The sequence below is a fragment of the Ovis aries genome, chromosome 17 (genome assembly GCF_016772045.2).
Source record: "Ovis aries strain OAR_USU_Benz2616 breed Rambouillet chromosome 17, ARS-UI_Ramb_v3.0, whole genome shotgun sequence".
Classification (NCBI taxonomy): Eukaryota; Metazoa; Chordata; class Mammalia; order Artiodactyla; family Bovidae; genus Ovis; species Ovis aries.
Genome location: NC_056070.1, coordinates 18,097,587 through 18,114,709, shown reverse-complemented (window position 1 = coordinate 18,114,709; position 17,123 = coordinate 18,097,587). Strand labels below are relative to the sequence as shown.

At 44.3% G+C, this 17,123-nt stretch overlaps 1 protein-coding gene across 3 annotated transcripts in view; it reads left to right on the top strand.

Annotated features, from left to right (window-relative positions):
• Nucleotides 1-17,123, top strand: part of MGST2 (microsomal glutathione S-transferase 2) — a 34,731-nt gene that overhangs the window by 12,024 nt on the left and 5,584 nt on the right. The gene's annotated exons all lie outside the window — the stretch shown is intronic.

Sequence of the window (17,123 nt, the reverse complement as noted above, 5' to 3'; positions counted from 1 at the left end):
AGAAGAAATAAACGTGGGTTCAGTCTGCCATTTTAGCAGGAAGTCCTCATGACGTGCTCCTGACCCCTTCGGGACAGCCATTTCCCCCACTCAGCAGAAAAGGCATCTCATGCTCAGCCAGTCAGTTCAGTCACTCAGTCTTGTCCAACTCTGTGGGACCCCATGGACTGCAGCACGCCAGGCCACCCTGCCCATCATCAACTCCCAGAACTTACTCAAACTCCTGTCAGTCATGTTGGTGATGCCATCCAACCATCTCATCCTCTGTCATCCCCTTCTCCTCCTGCCTTCAATCTTTCCCGGCATCAGGGTCTTTTCCAGTGAGTCAGTTTTTCGCATCAGGTGGCCAAATTATTGGAGTTTCAGCTTCAGCATCAGTCCTTCCAATGAATATTCAGGACTGATTTCCTTTAGGATTGACTGGTTGGATCTCCTTGCTGTCCAAGGGACTCTCAAGAGTCTCCTCCAACACCACAGTTCAAAAGCATCAATTCTTCAGCGCTCAGCTTTCTTTATAGTCCAACTCTCATATCCATACATGACTACTGGAAAGACCATAGCTTTGACTAGATGGACCGTTGTTGGCAAAGTAATGTCTCTGCTTTTTAATCTACTGCCTAGGTTGGTCATAGCTTTTCTTCCTAGGAGCAAGCATCTTTTAATTTCATGGCTGCAGTCACCATCTGCAGGGATTTTGGAGCCCTAAAAACAAAGTCTGCCACTGCTTCCCCATCTATTTGCCATTAAGTGATGGGCCTGGGTGCCATGATCTTTGTTTTCTGAATGTTGAGCTTTAAGCCAACTTTTTCACTCTCCTCTTCTACTTTCATCAGGAGGCTCTTTAGTTCTTCACTTTCTGCCATAAGGGTGGTGTCATCTGCGTATCTGAGGTTATTGATATTTCTCCCGGCAATCTTGATTCCAGCTTGTGCTTCTTCCAGCCCAGCGTTTCTCATGATGTACTCTGCATATAAGTTAAATAAGCAGGGTGACAATATACAGCCTTGACGTGCTCCTTTTCCTATTTGGAACCAGTCTGGTGTTCCATGTCCAGTTCTAACTGTTGCTTCCAGACCTGCATACAGATTTCTCAAGAGGCAGGTCAGGTGGTCTGGTATTCCCATCTCTTTCAGAATTTTCCAGTTTGTTGTGATCCACACAGTCAAAGGCTTTGGCATAGTCAATCAAGCAGAAATAGATGTTTTTCTGGAACTCTGTTGCCTTTTTGATGATCCAGAGGATGTTGGCAATTTGATCTCTGGTTCCTCTGCCTTTTCTAAATCCATCTTGAACATCTGAAAGTTCATGGTTCACGTATTGCTGAAGCCTGGCTTGGAGAATTTTGAGCATGCTTCGCTAGCATGTGAGATGAGTGCAGTTATGCAGTAGCCTGAACAATCTTTGGCATTGCCTTTCTTGGGATTGGAATGAAAACTGACCTTTTCCAGTCCTGTGGTCACTGCTGAGTTTTCCAGATTTGCTGGCATATTGAGTGCAACACTTTCACAGCATCATCTTTCAGGATTTGAAATAGCTCCACTGGAATTCCATCACCTCCACTAGCTTTGTTTGTAGTGATGCTTCCTAAGGCCCACTTAACTTTGCATTCCAGGATGTCTGGCTCTAGGTGAGTGATCACACCATTGTGGTTATCTGGGTCTGAAGATCTTTCTCGTATAGTTCTTCTGTGTATTCTTGCCACCTCTTCTTAATATCTTCTGCTTCTGTTAGGTCCATACCATTTCTATCCTTTATTGTGCTTATCTTTGCATGAAACATTCCCTTGGTATCTCTCATTTTCTTGAAGAGATCTCCAGTTTTCCCCATTCTATTGTTTTCCTCTGTTTCTTTGCATTGATCACTGAGGAAGGCTTTCTTATCTCTCCTTGCTATTCTTTGGAACTCTGCATTCAGATGCTTTTATCTTTCCTTTTCTCCTTTGCCTTTGGCTTCTCTTCTTTTCTCAGCTATTTGTAAGGTCTCGTCAGACAATTATTTTGCCTTTTTGCATTTCTTTTTCTTGGGGATGGTCTTGATCGCTGCCTCCTGTACAATGTTACAAACCTCCGTCCATAGTTCTTTAGGCACTCTTTCTATCAGATCTAATTCCTTGAATCTATTTATCACTTCCACTGTATAATCGTAAGGGGTTTGATTTAGGTCATACCTGAATGGTCTAGTGGTTTTCCCTACTTTCTTCAGTTTGTCTGAATTTTGCAATAAGGAGTTCGTGATCTGAGCCACAGTGAGCTCCTGGTCTTGTTTTTGCTGACTGGATATAGCTTCTCCATCTTTGGTTGCAAAGAATATAATTAATCTGATTTTGGGGTTTGACCATCTGGTGATGTCCATGTGCAGAGTCTTCTCTTGTGTTGCGTCTCCTCTTGTGTGAAGAGGATGTTTGCTATGACCAGTGCATTCTCTTGGCAAAACTCTGTTAGCCTCTGACCTGCTTCATTTTGTATTCCAAGGCCAAATTTTCCTGTTACTCCAGGAAGCTCTTGACTTCCTACTTTTGCATTCCAGTCCCCTGTAATGAAATGGATATCTTTTTTGGGTGTTAGTCCTAGAAGGTCTTGTAGGTCTTCATAGACCTACCTTCATAGACCTTCATAGCTGAACATAGGTGTTCAGCTTCAGCTTCTTCGACGTTACTGGTTGCGGCCTAGACTTGGATAACTGTGATTTTGAATGGTTTGCCCTGGACACTAATAGAAATCATCTTGTCATTTTTGAGACTGCATCCAAGTACTGCATTTTGGACTCTTTTGTTGATTATGATGGCTACTCCATTTCTTCGAAGGGATTCTTCCCTACTACTACAGTTCAGTTCAGTTCAGTTCAGTTCAGTCCAGTCTCTCAGTCGTGTCCAACCATTTGCGACCCCATGAATCACAGCATGCCAGGCCTCCCTGTCCATCACCAACTCCCAGAGTTCACTTGGACTCACGTTCATTGAGTCAGTGATGCCATCCCGCCATCTCATCCTCTATCGTCCCCTTCTCCTCCTGCCCCCAATCCCTCCCAGCATTGGAGTCTTTTCTAATGAGTCAACTCTTCACTTGAGGTGGCCAAAGTACTGGAGTTTCAGCTTTAGCATCATTCCTTCCAAAGAAATCCCAGGGCTGAGTAGTAGTTATAATGGTCATCTGAGTTAAATTTACCTACTCCAGTCCATTTTAGTTCACTGATTCCTAAAATGTCAATGTTCACTCTTTCTATCTCCTGCTTGACCACATCCAATTTGCCTTGATTCATGGACCTAACATTCCAGGTTCCTATGCAGTATTGCTCTTTATAGCATCAGACTTTACTTTCATCACTCGTCGCATCCACAACTGGATGTTGTTTTTGCTTTGGTTCTGTCTCTTCATTCTTTCTGGAGTTATTTTTCCACTCTTCTCCAGTAGCATATTGAGTAACTACCGACCTGGGGAGTTCATCTTTCAGTGGCATATCTTTTTGCCTTTTCATACTGTTCATGGTGTTCTCAAGCAGTTAACAGCATCTAATGAGAATCTGACAACTTTTAATTTTCATACAATTGCTTATTATTTCATACTTAATTTGTTTTTATACTCATCTTTTATTTAGAAAGTGATATTCTTACATCACTATCACAAATGGGAACAATTTGATTTTTTCCTAATTTGTTTGAGTAAAAAAGAAGTTGAGAAGTATGGCAGAAACCAACATATTGTAAAGCAGTTTTCCTTCAATTAAAAATAAATAAATTTTTAAAAGTTGATTCATAGAAAAATAATGAGTATAGTAGTAGTGGTTTAGTTGCTAAGTCGTGCCCAATTCTTGCAACCCCATGGACTGTAGCCCACCAGGCTCCTCTGTCCATGGGATTTCCCAGGCAAGAATACTGGAGTGGGTTGCCATTTCCTTCTCCACGGGATCTTCCCAACCCAGGGATCGAACCCAGGTCTCCTGCATTGCAGCCAGTCTCTTGCATTACCGGTGGATTCTTTACCAAATGAGCCACCAGGGAAGCTGGTAAGAGTGTATGGATAGGCTACATTTTTGACAGTAATATATGAATGTTTGAATTTTGGCAGATACTATTTATAAAATGATCATGGGAGGAAATTCTACATCTTCCCACTTTGTCTTTCATGATCTGAGAACTTCCTGTTGGTGTTGGATTTTCAGCAGGTTAAATTCTTGGGCCGCTTCTGGTTCTATGTTTGTTCACACAGTTTTCACAAATCTGATATTCTTTCAGGTTACTTCTCTTTTCTTCCTTTTCTGTGTCAGTACTGTTCTTGTCCTAAGAGCAAAAAGAGCTGGACCCTGTTTCCAAATATTTCTCGTAAGTTGCTGTTTATAAAATAAGTATCCAAATTCAGTTTCCTTGTCAGAAGTATTTTGTCTGATTAATCATTGCAGAACAGAGAGGGGTTAAAAAATAATCATGGCAAATAGAAGGGGAAAAAGTGGAAGCAGTGATAGATTTTATTTTGTTGGGCTTCCAATCACTGCAGACAGTGACTGCAGCCATGAAATTAAAAGATGCTTGCTCCTTGGAAGGAAAGCTATGACAGACCTAAACGGCATTTTTAAAAGTAGAGACGTCACTTTGCCAACGAAGGTCCGTCTAGTCAAAGCTGTGGTTTTTCCAGTAGTCATGTATGGATGTGAGAGTTGGACCATAAAAAAGGCTAAGTGTTGAAGAACTGATGCTTTTGAATTGTGGTGCTGGAGAAGACTTTTGAGAGTCTCTTGGACTGCAAGGAAATCAAATCAGTCAATCATAAAGGAGATCAACCTGAATATTCATTGCAAGGACTAATGCGTAAGCTCCAATACTTTGGCTGCCTGATGCTGGGAAAGATTGTAGGTAAAAGGGGAAGCGGGTGGCAGAAGATGCCATGGGTAGATAGTATCACTGACTCAATGGATATGAATTTGGGCAAACTCTGGGAGGTATTGAAGGACAGGGAACCTGGCATGCTGCAGTCCTTGGGGTCATGGACATGTCCTTGGACTAGCGACTGAACAACAATAAAAAATAATAGGTAATATTAGAGTGGGGGTGGGAGATTTGGAGCCATGAAATACCATTATAGGCACAGTACTGTGTTGTGGTCCATGGGTTTGCAAAGAGTGGGACATGACTGGGCAACTGAACAACAGATAGCTGTCCTAGGCTCTCTTGGAAGGGTGAATGAGAATGGTCTTACTCCCTTCCCTGAATTTCTTCTTGGATATGCCAGATCACTAGCCCAGTTCTTGCCTTAGGTTCTAAGGTTTAGGATGAACTTGGCCAGATAAGAGTAGTCTCATCCTGCTGCTGCTGCTAAGTCACTTCAGTTGTGTCCGACTCTGTGTGACCCCATAGACGGCAGCCCACCAGGCTCCCCCATCCCTGGGATTCTCCAGGCAAGAACACACTGGAGTGGGTTGCCATTTCCTTCTCCAATGCATGAAAGTGAAGAGTGAAAGTGAAATCGCTCAGTCATGTCTGACTCTTAGCAACACCATGGACTGCAGCCCACCAGGCTCCTCTGTCCATGGGATTTTCCAGCCAAGAGTACTGAAGTGGGGTGCCATTGCTAGTGAAGCCATTTCAGCTTTTTTCTGAGGTAGTTAGGGCAGAAGCCCCTTGGGTAACCAATTCATTCCAAAGCCTACTTGGCTACCGATTCTCTTTCTCAGGGGCGTCTCCCTTGAGCTGTGCAAATTCCCATGAGGGCATGCACGTTCTTTTCTGGTGCTTCTGGACAAAAGCACTGAGTCCCTTCAGTCTCCCTTGAAGGTCTCATGGCCTCGTCAGTAACAGAAATCCTGCCTTTCTCCCACTCTTCCTCTTGCTCCTTTGCCTAAGTGTAGCCAAGAAGAATTATGACTAAGTCTTTCTTTGAGTGGAACTTGACAACATCTCATAGCAACCACTTCATGGTTCCTGTAACCACCCCTGAAGTGCCTGTTTCCTGTCCGAGGGTCACACAGATTGGATATTTGTCAAGTAGAGATGACTGTTACAAAGCCAGTTTACCTGAGTCACTAGACCAGTTACTAACCCCTTCTCTAAGAGACCCCCTTCATTTCCTCTTCTCTTCCTCCAGGGAGGGCATTCGGGGTGAGTTTTGCAGCCTTTTGCCAGAATACATTCTTTGAAATTGTGAAAATAGCAACTATAATTTCACCGAGGGCCATTTCTTCATGTTATTGCTAAGCTTAGAAAAGTCTTTCTAGTCTAATTTGAGTACCTTGATCCCTTTAGATTAAAGGTTTTTCTAAATCTAAAAAGTAGATCCAAATAATAAATTAATCTTGTAATTTAAATATATTTCCTCTGATTCTATCCTCACTGGAAGAGAAGAACAGCTGCTGATGACCTCATTCTTTTTCATACACTTGAGGATCATTATTAAATGTCTTTCATCTTCTATATTTTGAAGCTAGGTAGCACAAATTCAGCTTTTTTTCAATCATTAAAAAATTTGGTTCTCTTTAGACTGAAAAAATTTTCATATTGTTTCTAAACCTGGAGCCTAGGAACATATGTAGTGTTCCAGCAATGATTCCATCAATTCTGCATAAGGCAGAAGAATTGCCTCTTATTCCCATCTTATATATACCACTATTTGCTTAAATGCTGAATTATTCAGCTCCTATTCCCAGATTAACTGGCCATAAGACAAGAGTAAACCCAATCATCATGAACCTGAGAATTCTTTAGAAATATTATTCTTTTCCTAATCTGTTTCAGTTCTCTCTCCCCCCCTTTTTTTTTTTTTTGCCATTTTATTAACTTCTTATAGTCACTTTGAATTCTAATCCTGAAATTTAGAAATTATAATTATTGACCATAATGCTTGTCTAAAAACCATGGGAGAAAGGAAAACCACAAAATAGTAATTTTTCAAATATTCTGTAACAACAAGATTTTAGTAATGAGTCAGCTCTTTTGTAGGAATGACAAAAATGATACATAATAGGCCATCAACACACTTCCATCCTTCTTAGAAATGTACTGATCTTAGACATTAGCTGAAAGCACAAGCTATACTTATCCACTGAGTTATAAAGGGTTCAAGATCTCTGAGATGAGAGAATGGCTATATGAGGAGCTTTTCAAACTCCATCCTCCTCTAAAGCCTACCTGTATTTGTCACCAGGGGCCACAGTAAAACAAAATGCCACAGCCTGGGTGGCTTCAGTGACAGGCATTTATTTTTTACAGTGGTGGAGGCTGCAAGTCTAAGACTGAGGCTCTGGCTGCTGCTGTTTCTGGTGAGAGCTTTCTTCTCTCGGCTTAATGTGTCCTCACATGGCCTTTCTTTATTAGAGAGAGCGAGCACGTGAGAGGGAGAGAGTCTGCCAGTGTCAGAGAGCTCTCTGGGGTTTCTTCTTATAAGGACAGCAATCCCATTGAATCAGGATGCCACCTTTGGACCTCATTTAACTTTGATTACTTTCTTACTTCAAATACAGCACCCTAGAGGTTTAGGGCTTCAGCATGTAAACTTTGGAAAGACGCAAACATTTAGTCCATACTACCAGCAGACAAACAGCTTCTGTCTCACAAGCTGGGTGATTCTCAGGCAGTCAGGGGAAGAGAAACTGAAAGTTGCTCAGTCGTGTCTGCTCTTTGTGACCCCATGGATTATACAGTCCATGGAGCTTTCCAGGCCAGAATACTGTGGGTAGTCTTTCCCTTCTCCAGGGGATCTTCCCAACCCAGGGATCAAACCCATGTCTCCCGCATAGCAGGCCGATTCTTTACCAGCTGAGCCACAAGGGAAGCCCCAAGGAATGAGAGGCAGCTAGAAATCGGATGAAATGCAAGCCTCGCTTCCGCATGTCCCCGTGCTGTTCCTTAGCAGCAGCACCACTGAAGGCATGGCAGGCTTCGTGCCCTCCTGCCATCAGCAACAGTCTCCCTCTGGGGTCCCCATATCAATGGTTACTTGACAAGGGACAATTCAGATAGTTACAGATCTAGATAAAAAGATATCTCTGACAACCTCTTATTCCCAAGTCTTTTCTGAGCATATTGACCTGTTGCTCTGACCACCCCCACCCTCCCCAGCCAGTGTAATAAACCTAAACACTTCTCAGGGTCAAAAGCAAGCAGATCGAGGCTGGATCATATATTAATAGTGCAAGGGGCTTATGGCAGTGTGCAACCTACTGAAGTTTCAGAACAAGTCATCAAAACGAAAGAAGGATAAAGAGGAGCAGCAAAAATCTTGAACGAGGGAAGCCGCCTTTAAGTTGCCTTGTCTGCCTTTTATTTTTTAAAATAAAAATGCTATAAGCATAAGGGCTTCCCTTGTGACTCAGATGGTGAAGAATCTGTCCACAATGTGGGAGACCTGGGTTTGCTCCCTGGGTTGGGAAGATCCCCTGGAGAAGGGCATGGCAACCCACTCCAGTATGCTTGTCTGGACAGTCCCACGGATAGAGGAGCCTGGTGGGCCACAGTCCACAGGGTCACAAAGAGTCGGACACAACTGAGTAACTAAGAGACACACAGTGTAAGCATGGAATTAGAAGTGTTTTCTTAACTGTTCAAGTTTTCCCCTTCGCAAATGGTTCAGATTTTTCTAGGAACAAGTGTGTCATAAGCAAAGATTCACATTGAGTGTTCATGAGAAATCTCTCAAACAGCAGAAATATTCAGAAGTGTTTGAGGCCAGAGATTTCCCAAGTGATGTATATACACTGAGGGGGCGCACTAAGGAATCTGCTGTGGGAGTGAGGAAAATATTGGAGCTCCTATTTATATTTGCTCTTAAAATACCATCTTTTAATTTCTATGTGTTTTATAATGTGTGTGATACTCTTTTCCAGTCGAATGTATTAGCTCTGCTGATGGATCAGTCCCATATTCCCAGCGGTTTAATGTAATGAAACTTTACGTCTTGCTTACTATCAAGGCATCCATGGGTGTTCCTGGTTGGGTGGCCTTCCACATGGTCAATTAGGGGCCAAGACTTCTTCCATCTAAGGGTTTTGTCTCTGTTCAGGTGCTCAAGAGTTCTCTCCCTTCAACCAGTGTGTGGGGCAAGGGGGCTTGGCACACCATCTACTTAGCTGTCTGGCTCAGGAGTGATATATTTTACTTTAGTTTCTTTTCATTGGCAAGAAGTAGCCCCATCAAAATCCCAGGAGGCTGGAAAGTGTATCCTTGACCAGGGAGCTACCACGCAGCACCAACATCGCACCATCCTTGTTGTCAGCCAGCGCTCTCTGCTCTTGCAGGACACATGGATGTTTTTATTTGATCAGGGTGGTGCGGTTTGAAAAAGTCAGAGACTGGGGTTTTAGGCCTGGTGCCAGAACCCAATATGTGGTGAGCTTTGTAGTACCTACTCATTATGATGGAGACAGGGCCCAAAGAGTCCTCACTTCAGATCTATGTCCATTGTTCCCAGCCCTTGGGTCCAGGCAGCGATCTGCAGTGGTCATGTTTCCTGAGGTCCCAGGTCCAAAACCCCTTGGAGTTGGGGATGGACCATGAGAACTTTCAGTGGCTTTGACCATTCAATCTCCACAGACTCCATCGGCCCATCCTCTAGGGTGACCAACTCTTTCCAGTTTGCCTGGGACTTCCCCAATTTTAGCACTCTGGTTTCGGTATCCCAGGAAATCCCTCAGTTCCAGGCAAACCAGGACAATTTAGCTGGGATTGTCCTGGTTTTTAAATCAAAGACCTGTGTTCTGAAAACTTCAGTGGGGGGCACACAGGATGGCTGGTCACCCTACTGTCCTTCCAACAAAGACTGTTTCTGTTAGTACCCCAGGTGGAATCTGAGGCTCAGGGTGACATCTACCTGGAACAAAAGAGAACCTCATCCCTCATCTTTCTGTGGGATGATTAAATATCAAGCTCAACATTCAGAAAACTAAAATCATGGCATCTGGTCCCATCACTTCATGGCAAATAGATGGGGAAGCGGTGGAAACAGTGTCAGACTTTATTTTTCTGGGCTCCAAAATCACTGCAGATGGTGATTGCAGCCATGAAATTAAAAGACACTTGCTCCTTGGAAGGAAAGTTATGACCAACCTAGATAGCATACTCCAAAGCAGAGACATTACTTTGCCAACAAAGGTCCGTCTACTCAAGGCTATGGTTTCTCCAGTGGTCATGTATGGATGTGAGAATTGGATTATAAAGAAAGCTGAGCGCTGAAGAATTGATGCTTTTGAACTGTGGTATAGGAGAAGACTCTTGAGAGTCCCTTGGACTGCAAGGAGATCCAACCAGTCCATCCTAAAGGAGATCAGTCCTGGGTGTTCATTGGAGGGACTGATGTTGAAGCTGAAACTCCAGTAGTTTGGCCAGCTGATGCGGAGAGCTGACTCATTTGAAAAGACCCTGATGCTGGGAAAGGTTGAGGGCCAGAGGAGAGGGGGATGACAGAGGATGAGATGGTTGGATGGCATCACCAACACAATGGACATGAGTTTGGGTGGACTCCGGGAGTTGGTGATGGACGGGAGGCCTGGTGTACTGCGGTTCATGGGGTCACAAAGACTGAGCAACTGGACTGAACTGAACTAAATATCAAAGCACACAGGATTGTAGTGCAAAAAGGACTCTCAGCAGGGAATATAGTGGACACACGTGTCTTCCCCTAGAGTGGACACGCAGGAAGGGGGGCAGCCCAGCAGCGGTCAGAACCACTCTGCTCCCGTGCAAAGGGAAACTGACACAGCTGTTGCCAGCCGATTTCTGCCCCATTTCTGTACATAAGGAGTTTTTCCTGAGAATCTCCTGTAATAATAGATCTGGCTTCATGTCCAAAAAGAAACCATCAGTTATTTTCATTTTGGTTTTCCTGTCAATGTGACTGTAATTAGTCACCAATAGGATTGCGAAGAACACATTTTCAGAGTTTGGTCCCCCTGAGTTAAACAGCGTCTGTGGATGGCTCACTGTGAATGAGCTGTCCTGGCATATATCCAGGCACGGACCACTTAAACTAGCTGTGGGGTCTGCGGAGGCCCGCACGTGCTGGTGGTCAAGGATGTGGTCACATGGTGAAGGGGATGCGAGAAGTCAGACTAAGCAGCTAGAATGGGATTCCAGTTATTTTAGGGCCAAGCAATACCTGGTGTCTTCAGCAGGCAGCAACTGTTAGAAATAGCGGGCTCCCAGGCTGGCTATCCCAGGTGGCGCTAGTGGTCAAGAATCTGCCTGCCAATGTGGGTGACACTGGGGAGTCGAGCTGGATCCGTGGGTCAGGAAGATCCCCTGGAGAAGGAAATGGCAACCTACTCCAGTATTCTTGCCTGGGAAATCCCCTGGACAGAGGAGCCTGGAGGGCTACAGTCCATGGGTCGCACAGAGTTGGATATGACTGCGTGCAGACAGCTCAGGCTGGCTGGCAGAAAGTTCTTTTTGATCTGAAAGGTGATAGTGGACGTGGACAAAGCCTCGGGGCTTAGGGCAAGTCAGAAAGGAGGGATCGGGAGAAAAGTACAATGAGCGCACCTGGGACATGGGGTCAGGGCGAGCCCAGCAGTGATTCACTGCTGGAGGCTCATTCCTTAGGAGAGGAGGGTGCAGAGATAAGGTGCCCCAATGCTCCAGGCTCTGCCCTCCGGGAGCACTGACGCAGTGACTCTCACATCCCTGCCCGAGTCTCCGTGAGCTTCAGTCGCCCCTGCTCCTCTGGGCCTCGGCACCCCTTTCCCCATCTTCTCGGTTACTCCCTGGAGCTCCAGGGATGTGGGCAGGGACAGGCCTGCTGGCTGCTGTTTGACGGGAGGGGCCGTGCCACTGCCCTATCCCAGGCCCCCCGTCTTGTGAGGGCGGGACCCCTCCCAGGTTCTAGAGCCTTCCGTGACTGCTCTTGGGTGCTCTGTGGTCTGGGCCAGCGGGAGGTGGGGGCGGTGGCTCTCCCCAGCTCTTTGCCGCTTCTGTCGTCTGCGGCACAGCACTGCTGGCGTCTGGAGTCTCAGCAGTCCTTTCATGAAGACCGTCCTTCAGCTTTCAGCCTGGTCTCCACTCAGGGGTGAAACTGGTTCCCTGGCTTGGGTGGGTGTGCGGGAGACCCTTGAACATATGTTTGTTCTCCTCTTTCCTCACCCCTTCTTGCTCAGAGGCCCTCTTCCTCTTGTAGATGAGACACGAAAGTGCTGGTACATCTCAGCACGTGTGGAAGGATGCCCACAGGGGTCACAGACCCGAGAGGTTCTGTCTCTGCAGAGTAGCCTGGGCTTGGCTGGGATGCTTTTATATAACACCGTTGCTCTACCTCATGTGCCCAGCCAGGACCACTAGTGCAGTGGGGAAAAAAACCCTTCTAAATAGTTAAGATTTTTATGAAGAATAAAATGGACTGCTTTCAAGGGTGATTTTTTTAAAAAAAAATCTCAATTGTGGCTAATTTTGAGTCGTGTTGTGGAAAAACTTAACCATTAAATTTGGAATATTGGAAGGTGTTTTACTCCCTTGGGGGAGGGCATGGTAACCCATTCCAGTATTCTTGCCTGGAGAATCCTATGGACAGAGGAGCCTGGCAGGCTACGGTCCATGGGGTCACAGAGAGTTGGACACGACTGAGTGACTAAGCGCAGCCCAGCAAGGTGTTTTACAAGACTGGATGGAAGGACTATAAAAGGGCTGTAACCCACCAGGCTCCTCTGTCCATAGCATTTTCCAGGCAGGAATACTGGAGTGGGTTGCCATTTCCTTCTCCAGGGGATCTTCCGAACACAGGGATTGAACTTAGGTCTTCTGCATTGCAGGTAGATTCTTTACCGACTGAGCTACCAGGGAAGGTTCTAGATAAAAGGACCATTGTGTTTTGTTTCCAAAAAGGATCACAGAAACATCCAGTGTGGAAAATAGAGCATTCTTCTGCTATTATTCTCTTCTGCTTCATGGAAGACAGGTCCATGGATTTAGCAGAGGAAAAGGAAGTGATTTTTAACATAGCTGTAATTATTCTGACCACTCACATTTATGAAGTGTCTTTTTGTTTAAACAACTGCAGCGACCTACGTTAGTGAGAAAGCAACCATCACAAGCGAAATAGTGCCAGGGCGGGGAAAGGGCAGAAAGGCAAATCTCCGTTTTTCCCCTAGTGTGAGAAAGTTGTGGTAATGATTTGTGAGGGTGTCAGTGCGAGTCTGGATGAGGCATTCCTTAGGTCATTCTGTCGGTCTTTCAAGACTTTAAAGACAGGAGTAGACAATGAAGAGGAAAGCTTTTGACATTTGCATTCCGCATTTCTGATGTGCCAGGGGTCTGATGATTGCTCCCCCGGCTTTGAGAGGGTTGAGTGGGTGACTTCACTGTCGTCATTGCCGGTGAGGGGTTAGAAAGGTCCACTCGCGCTTCTGACTCTGCACCGGCTGTGGGCTTTATGTGAGCACTGAGTTATGCAGCTAATTATGCAGCTTTCTTACCCAGCTTTAAGAGATGGTTGAGTGATGATCAGGGAGTTTTTTCTCATGCAGTTGAGTCAAAAACTAATAAGGTTGAGTTGACCCATCTGCAATTTCCTGTAGATTTTATGGAGAATGAGGAAAGAATTACACTTCATAATTATGCTTTGTTCTTTTTTTTTGTTAGAGGTTTTCTTTTCAGATTTATTGAGGTATAACTGACAAATTAAAATTGTACGATATTTAAAGTATACAACGTGATGATTTGACACACACATAATTTGCGAAAGAATTTCCCCCATTGAGTTAATTAACATGTCTGTTACCGTTTACGTATTTACTCTTTTTGCGAAAACACTTCTGTTTTACTTTCTTTTGTTCAGTTACTCAGTCGTGTCCGACTCTTTGCAACCCCATGGACTGCAGGATTCCAGGCTTCCTGGTTGTGACCCCATGGACTGCAGCATTCCAGGCTTCCCTGTCCTTCACCATCTCCTGGAGCTTGCTCAAACTCATGTCCATCGAGTTGGTGATGCCATCCCACCATCTCATCCTCTATTGTCCCCTTCTCCTCCTGCCCTCAATCTTTCCCAGCATCAGGGTCTTTTCTAATGAGTTGGCTGTTTGCATCAGGTGGCCAAAGTTTTACCTTCTTAGCAGACTTCAATGATACAATAAAGTGTTATCAGCTAGAGTCACCATGTTACATATTAGATCCTCAGACCTTATTAATTTAATAACTGAAAGTTTGAACCCTTTTATTAGGCTGTCTCTACTTTGCCCACCCTCAGTCCTTGGCACTCACCATTCTATTTTCTGTTTCTATGAGATTATTTTTTTTTTTTTTTTTAGGATTCCACATGTAAGTGGTACCAGGCACTATTTGTCTTTCTCTGTCTGGCTTATTGAACTTAATGTCATGCCCTGCTGGTTTGCCTAGGTTGTGGCAAATGGCAGGATTTCCTTCTTTTTAAAGGCTGAACAATATTCCATCGTGTATATCATATTTCTTTATCCATTCATCCACTGTTGGACACTCAGATTGTTTCCATATTGGCTACTGTGAGTAACACTGTAATCAAGATGAGAATACAGATGTCTCTTCGAGACAGTGATTTCATTTCCTCTGGATATTTGCCCTGCAGTGAGACTGCTGGATCATATGGCTGCTCTGGTTTTAATTTTTTGAGGACTCTCCATACTGTTTTCCATAGTGGTCGCGTCAGTTTACACGCTCACCAACAGTGCAAAACGCGTCTCCTTTCTCCAAGTTCTCGCCAGCACTGTTGCTTGTCTTTCTGATAATAGCCATTTAAAGAAGTGTGAGGTGATATCTCTTTACGGTTTTGATTTGCATTTTGCTGATGGTTAGCAATGTTGAGCACTTTTTCATGCGCCTGTTGGTCATTTATGTCTTTGGACAAATGTCTGTTCAGGTTCTCTGCCCATTTTTTAATTGTTTGATTTTCTCTGCTATTGAGTTGTATGTGTTCTTTCTATATTTTGGGTTGTAACCCCTTATCGAATTTGTGGTTTGCATGTATTTTTTTCCCATTCTACAGATTGCCTTTTCATTTTGTTGGTGACATCCTTTGCTGTGAAGAAGCTTTTTAGTTCGATTTAGTCCCACTTGTTCATTTTTGTTTTTGTTGCCTTTGCTTCTGGTGCCAAATCCAAAAAAATAATTACCAAGGCTAATGTCAAGGATATTTTCCCCTAAGTCTGCTTATATGAGTTCTATGGTTTTGGTTTTTGTTGTTGTTTATATTCACTGGTTTGCTGTATTTTATTAGATTCCACCCATAAGTGATATCATATAGTATTTGTTTTTTTCTGAAGACTTCCCTTTAACATCTCTAACATGTCTAGTGGTGACGAACTCCTTCAGATTTTGTTTCTAAAATTCTTTATCTCTCCCTCAATTTTGAAGAACAACTTTGCAGGGTAGAGTTTTCTTAGTTGGCAGTTTTTTCTTTCAACAGTTGGAATATATCTTCCCACCCGCTTCTGGCCCACCAAGTTTAAAACTGTTTCATTGCTTGCGATGGTCCTGTAGGACCTGTGTATGCAAGCCTCATTGGCTATCAGAGCTGGGTAGTTTGGGGGCCTGTCCCTTTGGGAGCAACTGCAAAAGCTAGGGTGCCAGATGCGTATGCAAACTCCTTCTAGACAGATGCTGGCAATCCCGTTTTATCAGTGGAGTGAATTGAAGGCAGTAGGTAAGGGAAGTGCTCATCAGCTCCCATGGGCTCCAGCAAGGATCTCATCTAGCCCCTGGATATATGCTAAACTAGAAGCAGGGTCTCCAGGCATCAGGTTGTAAGTATGGAGGCAGACCCTCTCTAGAGGAAGAGTGGAGACATGATTTTTGCCTGCTTCCTCTGCACTGAGCCCCAGATGGTTAGCTGTACTGAGTGTTCATGTACTCTGTTAAGAAATGCTTCTTTGCTTGCTACAGTCCTGTGGGTCTCATGGATGCAAGCCCTGTGGGGTTGCATTTTGGGAAAACCAGCCCTCAGGCGGAAGTCTTTAAACCTGGAGTGCGAGATGTGCAGTCTAACCCCTTTGCTCCTCAGGGAGAAGCTTGGGGTTGAGGATTTCCTCCTGAATGTATGATGCTGTGATAGGGGTGAGGGGAGTATGTGTGGCCTTTTTTGGCCACACCACTCAGCTTGCAGGATCTCAGTTCCCTGACAAGGCACTGAACCTGGGCCACAGCAGTGAAAGCCTGGAATCCTAACCACTAGGCCACCAGGGAACCCCCAGTATGGCTGTTTCCTTATTTGCCTGATGTGTACGAGTCATTCAGCTGGTGTCAGGATTTCTCGCAGAAGGAGTTGCTCTGTGTGTGTCTGCACATTCATTGCACCTGCGGGAGGAGGGAAGTTTAAGAGCCTCCCATGTTAGCATGTTGGTCACGAAAGAAAACAAACCAAAACAAAACACCCCCCACCCCCAACTACCCCGCCACATTGAGGAAAGAAGAGGGAAAAAAGAAAGAGAGAGAAAAGAATCATTCAAGGTGACCTGGGTTAGAAGACTCAGCCTTTAAGAACAAGGATCAACTGTTTCTTGGTCATTTGCCTCGTAACCTCACATACTCAAGCTTTAAGGCTTAAGGATCCTACATGCATCCTTAAAGGAAGGATGTAGGATCACTTCTAATCCTGTAGACTATGACTTTTCCACCAGGATTGACTTAAGACCTTATTACACATTACATTAAAGTTTTCTTTTACCTCGTTGTGATATTGTCAGCAGAGAGCTCAGCCAACCTAACCAAGATCACTTGGGGGCATAGCACAGGAAGGAAGATGAATATAATTCATCTTTTTCCTTTTTGCTAGGTGCAGATGAATTAATTATAGTTCCCAGATAATGATTCCCTTTTGCTTAAAATAGTATCAAAATTTCCACCCAAGTCTTCTATGAATAGAAGCAATTTGACTTGACATTAGGACAGAGCTTTGGGGTCTGGAGACGACACAGATTTCCTCTGATTCTCTGGGAGGTGTTGTCAGCTTGGGTTCTCAGCCTTTAGTTTTTTCCTCCATAAAATCGGAATGGAATATGCTTCATTCATTTCAGGAGGTTTTAGGGGATTTCTTTGAAAACCATTTAATATGATGAGCAACTCAAATGGAAGGCACTGGATGCAAGAGAATTCTGGGCAAGAAATCCATTTAATATGAATGAGCTATCTACTGGGTTATTTAGACAAGATTCAAAATGATCTTTAGGCTCAGAATTGGAACCATCTCTAG